This window comes from Hippopotamus amphibius, chromosome 13, assembly GCF_030028045.1.
Source record: "Hippopotamus amphibius kiboko isolate mHipAmp2 chromosome 13, mHipAmp2.hap2, whole genome shotgun sequence".
Lineage (NCBI taxonomy): Eukaryota > Metazoa > Chordata > Mammalia > Artiodactyla > Hippopotamidae > Hippopotamus > Hippopotamus amphibius.
This window is the reverse complement of record NC_080198.1, coordinates 40,962,911-40,973,482: the sequence shown is the minus strand read 5'-3', so window position 1 is coordinate 40,973,482 and position 10,572 is coordinate 40,962,911. Positions and strand designations below refer to the sequence as shown.

Genomic DNA, 10,572 nt, shown 5'->3' with positions numbered 1-10,572 from the left:
GGTGGACACGGGGTTGGGGGTGGGGGCAGGGGGCAAAGGGGAAGCTGGGATGAAGTGAGAGAGTAGCATAGACATATATATACTACCAACTGTAAAATAGATGGCCAGGGGGAAGTTGCTGTATAACAAAGGGAGATCAACTCAATGATGGATGATGCCTTAGAGGGCTGGGATGCGGAGGGTGGGGGCGAGTTGTGGGAGGGAGGGAATATGGGGATATGTGTATAAATACAGCTGATTGACTTTGGTGTACCTCAAAAACTGGTACAAGAGTGTAAAGCAATTATATTCCAATAAAGAGCTTTAAAAAAAAAAAAAGAAAAGAAAACCCTGCTTCACAAAGATAGGAGGCTGGAAATGGAAGCAGGTTTTTCAGTGCTTTTGTGGCAATCTCAGGATATTCCGCCTTGATTTTAATCCAGAACGAATGGAGATCCGAAGTTGTCTCAAACATACTTTTAAGGCCACCATCATTTTCGATCTCAGCAGCAGATGATCTTTTGCATGGACAAAGTCAATTCACCTGGCTTATTCACAAATGGACTCATTCCTTCCCAGTTCGGGGGTCTTTTGTGGTTGGGAAGTAATGCTCAAACTCTTTTGAAAGCTGAGATAGGTGATCATGCACCAGCTGGGAGAAAGAAGCCCTGGCTCAGTCTCTTTCAAAATCTCTTGCTAATGTTTGAAACATGTCAAAAACCCCAATATTCACTCATCGCCCCCATAATTCCAGTTTGGCTCTGAATGCAGCCACTTTATCTGCAGACTTGAACACAGTCGTTGTTTTCCCCTGAAGTGAGTTCACTGAGCAGGTTGAATGTGTCACACAAGTAAGCAACTTTTTTGCAACCCATGTGTCACTGAAATGTGCTGCCAGTGGTGACTGGTTTTCTAAAAGAAACCTCTGGAGGGGCCCTCATAACTGAAAAACTCTGGCCAGTGATCTACCTTTAGAAAGCCACCTCACTTCTGCATATAAGAGAAGACGTGTGTGCTCTGCATCCATCTTCTCACAGAGCTGTGCAAACAGCTGTGAATTAAGGGCATGTACTTTAATGTGGGTGATAATTTTAATCACATCCTGCAAAATGCTGTTAAGTTCAGGTGACATTTTTTGGCTAGCCAGCATTTCTCTATGGATGACACAGTGCGCAGACTCACATTCAGAAGCGACCTCTTTGACCCAACTAGTGAAACCAGAAAGCTGTCCAGTCAAGGCAGCCACTCCATCCATGTGTATACCAACACAAAAACACCAACTCAATTTTCCTGATATGTAATCACTCAAAGACTACAATAATTCTGCAGCTGTGGTGTTGGAGGGCAACAAGAGTGTACATAACATATCCTCATGCACATCCTCCTGAAAAATATATCGCACAAAAAAGAAGCATTGATGCCTTGCTGTCAACATAGGTAGAGCTGTCAACCTGGATTGCGTACCACGGTGACTCATTAACCCTCTCTAACAACTGTGCCTCAGTATCCTGTACTCTTTTATTAATTCGTCTAGGTATGGTGCTAGCCGAAAGGAACAGTGCCACATTTTGAGCTACAGTTGAAGTACATCAACTCACTTGCCACTCTAAAGCCTGCCACCAGCTGCAGCTTAATTGTCACTTGCCACTCATTGATAGGGTTTTGATATGAGTCTGCAAGCAAGTGAGTTTTTATGGTCTCTGTGCAAACCTCTCCGCTAATGATAATCTGTATTTGCAGTCTCTCCCCAGCACTAGCATCACCACCTCAGCTCCACTTCAGATCATCAGACATTAGATTCTCATAAGGAGCACGCAACCTAGATCCCTTGCATGCGCAGTTCACCGTAAGGTTTGTGCTCCTATGAAAATCTAATGCCACTGTTGATCGGACAGGAGGCGGAGCTCAGGTGGTAATGTGAGTGATGGGGAGCAGCTGTAAATACAGATGAAGCTTTGCTTGCTCACCAGCCGCTCACCTCCTACTGTGCAGGCCGGTTCCTAACAGGCCATGATCAGTACCGGTCCATGGCCCAGGGGTTGGGGACCCCTGTTATATATAATAGACTGATTAAACATGCCTTAATGCAATCTTTTTAACCTGTTATATTAAGAACAGTGATATAATAGTACAGATTTTATTAAAAAATTTTTTCATATAGTAATTCTCAGACCAATGGAAGCTAGGTCAACACAAACTTAACCTAAAAATAAAATGAAAATAGTGTCTCCCCCTTCTTTCTTATTCTGTACTGTCACAGTGAAGAATCTCAAGCACCAGCTCTCTTTGGCCATATCACACTCATATCGCAATATGCAGAGAAGGGGCTTTGGCTGGACAACGGGGCACAGAAGCCAATGGTACGTGCCCTAAAGGATGTTTCCTGAAGCCTTTAATTAAGAGACCTAGCCTTTCTTCACTTGACCCTCTTCATGAGAATCCCAGATGTTCACTAAGTTCCACTTCTGACAATGTAATGCTAGATTTAGTCTGTTCCTAATGTAAGGGGAGAAAAAGATGAGGGCAAATGCACCCTATTCTTTGAACTGCAACAGAGGAAGAACAAAACATGAGTCATTCAGTCTGCAATGAGGGGCACTGTGCCTCTGTGAGATCCAAGGTCATTCCAACTCCATACCAGAAGAAGAAACTATTGTTAGTGCATTAAAAAACTGAGAGCAATCTGGGTCAAAAGGAAGTCTCCTTAGGGTTGGTTTCCCTGCCAGTGAAAGGGCTTTCCCATCTGCCCTTCAGTCACTATGTTTAAATTTAGCAAATCCAGACAAATGAAAGCAGAAATGCTCCTGCTACCTGCTATCATCTCTTTAGGATGTTTACTTGATGCTTTCTCTTCCCCTCCTCTTGGAACAAAGAATGTTGTTGGTATTTTGGATCAAAATTAGGCAACGTGATATTTCGACAGAATCCTCTGATGGCAGGACACTCTTTAGCATTTTGATAGAGTGGTCAGTCAGCCACAGAGGCTCAGTGGAGTGATAACAGTGCCACCAACACTATGCTCTGAAACATGAGGGAAATCCAGGGCTTTTTTATAAGAATGACCTGTCTTTCCCAAGAAATACAAACTAAAAAAACAATGAGTTGGCACTTTTTGCCTGTAAAGTTGAGAAACATATTAAAGAAATAGAATGACAATATCCTGAGGTGGTGACACTGTAAAAAAAACAGATACTTTTATGAACCCCTGTTGGGAATACAGTATACATTAAATGCAACTATTTGGCAGGGAAATCTGGCAATAATGTATCAAAGGCTTTCAAAGTGCACACAGTTTTAGCAGCAAGCCTACTGAAACAATCAGAAATATGCACAACATTTTGTGAATAAGGATGTGTATCACAGCCTTATTTACAATGCAGGAACACTTTAAGCAATCTAAGTATCTAATAATAGTGGGCTACCTGAAAAATCTGTAAATATATGCATATGATGAGATGCTTACCAGTTGTTAAAATTGCTATCATAAATCACTCTTCTAAAAATATTTTATTGTTTTTATTTTTTCTTCCAGTCTTATTGAGATATAATGGACACACAGCACTGTATAAGTTTAGTGTGTACTGCATAATGATTTGACTTGCATACATCATGAAGTGATTATCACAATAAGTTTAGTGAACACCCAGTATCTCAAATAGATATAAGATTTAAGAAACAGAAAAAAAAACTTTTTTCTTGTGATAAGAACTCTTAAGATATACTCTCTTAACAACTTTCATATATAATAGATAGCAGTGTCAATTATATCCATCATATTGTACATTGCTAGTACTTTTTTATTCTGTAACTGGATGTCTACCTTTTTACTACCTTCATCCAGATCCCCCACCCCCTCCCCCACCCCCCCAACTCTTGCCGCTGGTAACCACACATCTGACCTCTTTTTCTATGATTTTGAAATTATTCTTTTGGTACGTGTGCACTCAGGATTTTCTGAAGTGCAAGTGATAGGAAGCTCACTGGAACTAACTTAAGCAGAAAGGTGATTGAGTAAAGGAAGAGTTGAATGACTACGCTTAGGAAGGCAGGATGGATACAGGGCATCCTGAACCAGTGATTCAGCCTCAAGACCCTCTCTTTCTCACGTGTCTGCTTCCATTCCATCTCTGGATTCATCCTAACAATGTCATTACCCAAAAGAAAACAATTTCCCTCTGTGATAAATTCCAAGGAAGACTGGACTGGTCTGGTTTTGAGCACACATCTATTCCACTCATTGTATATGTAACCTGGAAAGATTAGCCTGCCTTGTATCATATAACCACTCTGATCGACTGGGTGATATGGACCCCCTGTGAAAGGTGTGGAGAAGATGGAATGGCACAGTCAGGGCCACCTGGGCAGTTGCTAGGACCTGGGGAGCCACTCCGTGTGTCTCCCACAACTTCAGTTGATGATATTATTTGTCAGTGCTTCCTTTCCTTTTGTGAGGTTAAAGAGGAACTCTGTCTTACTTTATTTCATGTAAACGGATTCCTTTGGTGGTTGGGAAGTGCACTGGGATAAAGGGCACTGCATAGGGGTTACCCTGTGCATAACTACCTCCAGCCACATTGTCTGAATGGGACCAGACAGATGAGCTGCCACCACCGATGAAAGACTTCATATTCCCCACAAAACAGAGTGGTCAGAGGTGGTTACGGGAAATATCAACTTACCTACTACACTGGAATCTAGCATTTCTAAAGTATACTGATTTCTAACTAACCAGAAAGTGGACTCTACCATGCTATCATTGGAGATGCCATGATGAACCACATACTTTAGAGAGAGCGAAAGAGAGAGAAAGAAATCCAACCAGATTTAAAAATGCAATATTTCAAGACAGCAGAGAAAGATGATATGACAAATGACAGTCATTTTAAACATGTTACCACAACAGTGATTCCGTTAGAGAACAGCCAACACTGTTGCAGGAAGTATTCCAAATTAAACAATATTGCTGCTTTTATGGGTTTTCTTTATTGTTAAGACGTGGATATCTGTGACTCTTACCTACTAAAATTGGGGGATTTAGGAAGTAGGTTGAAGATGAATTGGAAATAAATGCACAGATTTTATTTATGAAGAGTAGATCCATAGAGATTGCTAGCTGGTGAAGGTGTGAAAATCAATTAAAAAAAAAAAAACTTTAGTCACTGCTTACTGCCCATCAACGGGCAGAACTCCAGAGCTCACCTAATTTACTGATGCAACCTAATTCTCCCTTTTGAAAAGCACACCATTTATTTTATCATTTCTTACACTGCTAAGTTGAGAGAACTTAAAATATTCGCCTCTTCAAAGTTTCAAATACAAATTCTTGTGAAAACCTAAACCAATATTGAGGAGATGTGAGACCCAGACCATGCCAGTGGTATTGGTCCAAAGTCCCTTGAAGCCCTGTATGTGTAGGTTACACACCATTTCATGCCTCGGCTCAAACAGGAATGGAAACCAAAAAAACAGAAACTCTGAAACTGCATCTCTGCAGTTGACTTTTTATATTAACTTAGGTAACTAGGTATTTTTGCAACTGAAATTTCCCCATCAACTTCTGCAGCTCCCGAGAAGTTGCCCTCTTACTCTGGCTAATTAACAGACAGGCAATACCTTAGACCCTTCTAGAATCTTGAGTGACGATAAAGAAAAAAGAATGTGCTATCTGGTGACCAAAAAAAAAAAAAAAAATGCTCTTTGGGATACATAGCTCTTTAAATAGTCTCCTCAAATCCATTCATTGAATTTTTTAAAAAAATCAGTCATTCCTCTTACAAACCAAATCAACAAATCTATATAACATTACCTGCAAGCCCAGAGAGTTTGGATTTCATTTGCTAAATTCTGTACATATTTATTTTCAGAATTAAAAAAAAATAACTGGGTTGAGTGCTATTTACAAAGACTCGGGATGCACATTTTATATAAATAAAATCTATGCATAAAGAGCGCATTTTAAAAGGAAGAACCTTGCTTCCTGTGCATGTCCTTAAGAAAGGAAAGTACTTCATGGCCACCTGTCATGAATTGGTGTTTGAAATTAGAATTTGAAATTTCTAGTCAGAAATTTGAACCTCAAACTATCATGGTACAAAGTCATTACAACATGGAAATCATAATTTACCACCGGAAATGTGTCTAGTCTTCTAAAATTGTTCAGAATCATATGCCTCAAACATCATCACACAACTTAATAGGAAATTATATCTTGGCTCCTTTATGTGTGTGTAGTGGATCACAGGCCACAATTAAAATCTCTCAATTGTCAGACTCTTATTTCTTGAATGGCAGAGCAGGGTAACATCAAGGAACCTGCAACTGTGTGAGAAAAAAACCAAGTAGGTGTTCCTTTTTCGGCAGAATATCAGCAATTAGAAGAGTAAGGAAAGCGGCAAGGGTGAGAGTGTGTGCATGTTATCACAGTAAGAGAAAAATAAAAGTTACCGATGGAAAGCTGGTTTTAAAGAGAGATGACTACCACTGCCTAACCTCATTAATACACACTGAAGTGTGTTTTTAAAAAGGCTGAAACAGAACATTTCTAATCTTTCCCATATTATAGTACTAGTCACACCTACAATGTCTTCTCATTGTATTAAATCACTGCATTTGCAGTGAATTTCTCTTCCTGAACATCTATGAATATCCAGCTCCCCCAAATGAGATGGTCTAAAGGCATGATGAATTGTCACAGCATATCCATCCACAAGGTCCAAAGTTCCAAAGCCCCCATGAATATCACTGCAATTCCTACACTGTTAATCTGGGGCGAGGCTGCACAGATGGAGTTGCTTTTGGTAGTGAAAATTCTGCTGCAGCAAATGCGGGTGAAAGAAGAAGGCTGATAGCTTAGAGCAACCGATGGGTTACTCATCAAAGCTGTCTGTTTAGCTGGATGATAGAGGAACGTGACTGCCCAGGGTTTTTTTGTTTGTTTTTTGCCTTAATCTTTAAATTGCCCTTTTGCAAAATGACAACTCACATTCTAGTCAGGCATGAACCCGTGCCTGGTTAGTATGTTTGGCCAACTCACAGAGCTGTGGACCTGTGCCAATGGCTCACTACGGTGGGGCCGAGTTCTTTTTTATCTGCTCTGTGGCCACAGGCTCCACCCTGAACTACCGCCAGTCGTGAAAAAGTGGGTGTTGTTGGAATCTTAGAGCAGAAATAATTTCTAGTAATTGTCTACTTCTGTCATTTCACACATGACAGACCCAGTCACATTCTGTCTGAGACCCTGTGATTCACTAGGTCACATCAGAACCAGGACTGCAAGCTAGTCTTTGTAAATCCAATCCAGTGCAAACAGCCTCTCTGGCTCTTTCTAGAAGCCCTAGAGGAAATTGCCTTTTCCATTTTTCTTCACACTTGGGACCAAAGAGAGTGACACTGAAGCTTAGAGAGCTTTCTCCTCTCACCACACAGTGACACAGTCTTAGGAACAGGAGCTAGGAATAAAAGTAAGCAAGTGTCATCTAACAAAATTATAGTTAGCTTTCTGTCTCCCTCATTTTCTTCGTGCTCCACCATAATGGCTGGCTTAGGTAATCATTCATTTATTCTTTCAACCAATATCTTCTGATTCCCCTAAGACCATTAAAGACTAAGCAGATTATCTGGCACAAATTCCCCACTATGAATGGAATAACACGGTATAGAGACTTTTGTGAGAAACGATGATTGGACCATCTTCACAAACTTAGTAAACTGTTATTTATTGAGCATTCCTTAAAAGTTGAAAACTAAAACAAGGACCTACTGTATGGCACAGAGAACTATATTCAGTATCTTGTAATATTCTATAATGTAGAAGAATCTGAAAAAGAATACATATTTATAACTGAATCACTTTGCTGTACACCTGAAACACTGTAAATCAACTATACTCCAATAAAAAAAAGTTTAAAACTAATAAAAAAGCCATTGGTAATGTTCTATTTGTAGGTAACTGGTAATGATTACACAAGTCTATTCATATTCACTTGGTGAAAATTCATTGAGCTGTACACTTACAATTTGAGCACTTTTCTGTATATAATTACACTTCGATGAAACATTGTAATTAAATCAAAATTTTTTTCCATTTTTGTAAATTGCGGTATAGCTGATTTACAATATTATATGAATTCTGATGTACAACATAGTGATTCAAAAAAAAATTTTTTTTATCTTTTTTTTTTTTTTTTTTCCTTAACAGGGCAGCTGTGCCTCCCCCCCCGCCCCCATCCCCGGCCGGGCTCTAACTGTACAGGTTGGGTCCCTGCCCAGCAGAGTAGCAACGCTGGGCAGCAGTGTACCTGGTTCAGCAGCTGCTGCACGAGGTGGCAGCTTTGGCACCAACACCTGTGCGTCCTCTTGCCCTCTCACCTGGTAACATTGGAGGGGAGAGCTGCTAAGAACAGAAGTGCCCATGCCACCCAGATCCTGCAGGGGTGACAACTGTAGTGGCAGCAAAGGCAGGCTGGGAGGGACATAGATACCATACATATTTCCCAGTCTCTGTGAGAGAGTAGAAGCCTAACTGTGATGGATACTGGGACAGCTGCTCCTCCCATACTGCCGATTAGACGGAGAGAACATCATTCAGTGCAAAGTTAAAAGCTCATACATTATCAGCCCAAAAAAATGGTTTTGCTAAAAGAAGAAAGAAAGAAGAGAAAAAGAATGAATGGGGGGGAGGGGTAGAAGAGGGGAGAAAAAAAAAAAGGAACCCAAAGGCTAAACATGATGAATATACACAAGTGAGCTCATTCTATATTGTGTAACATGTATGGTGCTATTTGGGAGTGTAAATAGATAGATACCTTTCCACATTATAATATTGGCCTGCATGATTCAAGTATTCAAACTGATATGTTTCAGGGAAAACAAAGTGGAAAATGTGCAGAGAATAGCTCTTCCCACAGGTGGCCCTGGCTGCAGGCGGCGAGCCCAACTTAGTGTTCCTTTCTTTCATGTCTTGAGGTTGCAGTTCGTGAGTCTAGACTACACTGTTACATGGACTTTCCACCCCCACCCATGTGGTTAACAGTAAGAAAAGCATTAATGGGGGATAGGCTGCTAATTCCCCGGGGGTCACTGCTGCTTGGAGGACCCCACAGGCTTGTGGAATAATGTTGGGTCCCCCAGAGGGAAGTGCCATGGTCTCCACAGTTAGTTCCCAACAGCCCAGCACCATTCCAGTGACTGAGATCGGTCCGGCTGGAGAATGAGTGGGAACAGTCCAGGGAGCCCAGCTGGCTCTGGCTGGATCCAAGAGACTGCCAGCTGGGAGAAGGGCTTAGAGACTGACTTTGTGCAAAGAAACGACTGATCTCTTCACTGGCAAACTCAGCAAGAATAGTAGTGTTCCCCAGTACACACATGGGCAGAGACTTTTGTGCCTTCACTACCTCTTCTTTCGAACTGTAACGGACCAAAGCATTTCCATGTGGGAGGTTCAGGTGGAATGTTATCAATGGGCCATGCTGCACGCACAGAGTATGCAGAGTTGAGCCATCAATCTGAGGTGTAAGGTTTTTTAGAACAAGTCAATTTGTTACTCTCCCTGAGCTGCTCTCACCCCAGCTGGAACCTGGGGTATACCTGGCATCAGAATTTCCCCATCCTCCACCTACATGAAAGGGAGAATTATCCCACGTAGACAAGGGTGGCTTCTGACCAGTCAGTCCCGGAGGTGGGCGGGACGGAGCAGTGATGTTTTTAGGTGGCAAAGGGACCTTCCACAGCTTATGAGCCAGAGAGGTGTTTGTTAACTGAACCAGGAGACCATGTCAATTTGGAACCACTATTTCTGGCTGACGTGCTTTGTGCTGTACTGCTGAGGGGAACATTGTTGTTGGAGGCACAAATGGATGACCAGGCACTAGTTGAAGGCAGCGTGGTGTTCAAGGATGAGGATGACCCATGTTCCTGTCCCTGAGGTGGTCAACTTCCTGCACAGTATTAATTGAAAGATTGTTTATGACACTGCCAGGAGTGATGTTAGGGTCAGTTTCAGGGTCAATGTTTGGGTAACCTTTCCATGGTTCACCAGGGCGAAATTCTGGTGGCCAATTAACACTGCTAGAGCCATTTGGCGATTTGGCACGTGGCCAGCCATCTCTATTGAACCTGGAGGGCTGGCTGGTGAAGTACTGCTGTTGATAAAGTCACAGAGAACAAACAGAGACTCTTCCAGCCTGAAACCACTTCAAATAGCACCATGTTTGCTGGAGTTTTGATCCAAAGATGTGTTCAAAGAAATGCTGTCCACTGTAGTCCACTTCCTTAGTCTTGACTGTGGCTCTTTAATACTGTTCATATTCATATTTACATTCAAGTTTGAGTTCAATATTATGAATTCCAATGTACAACATAGTGATTCAAAAATTTTTTAAAAAATATTTCTGTATTTATTTATTTATCTTGGCTGCACCGGGTGCTAGTTGCGGCATGTGGGATCTTTGTTGCAGCATATGGGGTCTTTAGTTGTGGCACGGGGACTCTTAGTTGAGGCATGCACGTGGGATCTAATTCCCTAACCAGGTACTGAACCCGGGCCTCCTGCATTAGGGGCATGGAGTCTTACCCACTGGACTACCAGGGAAGTCC

General features: G+C 41.7%; 1 pseudogene; it reads right to left on the bottom strand.

The window, feature by feature from the left end:
• Positions 1-8,972: 8,972 nt before the first annotated feature.
• LOC130834343 (trinucleotide repeat-containing gene 6A protein-like) lies at positions 8,973-10,306 on the bottom strand (annotated as a pseudogene).
• Positions 10,307-10,572: the final 266 nt, after the last annotated feature.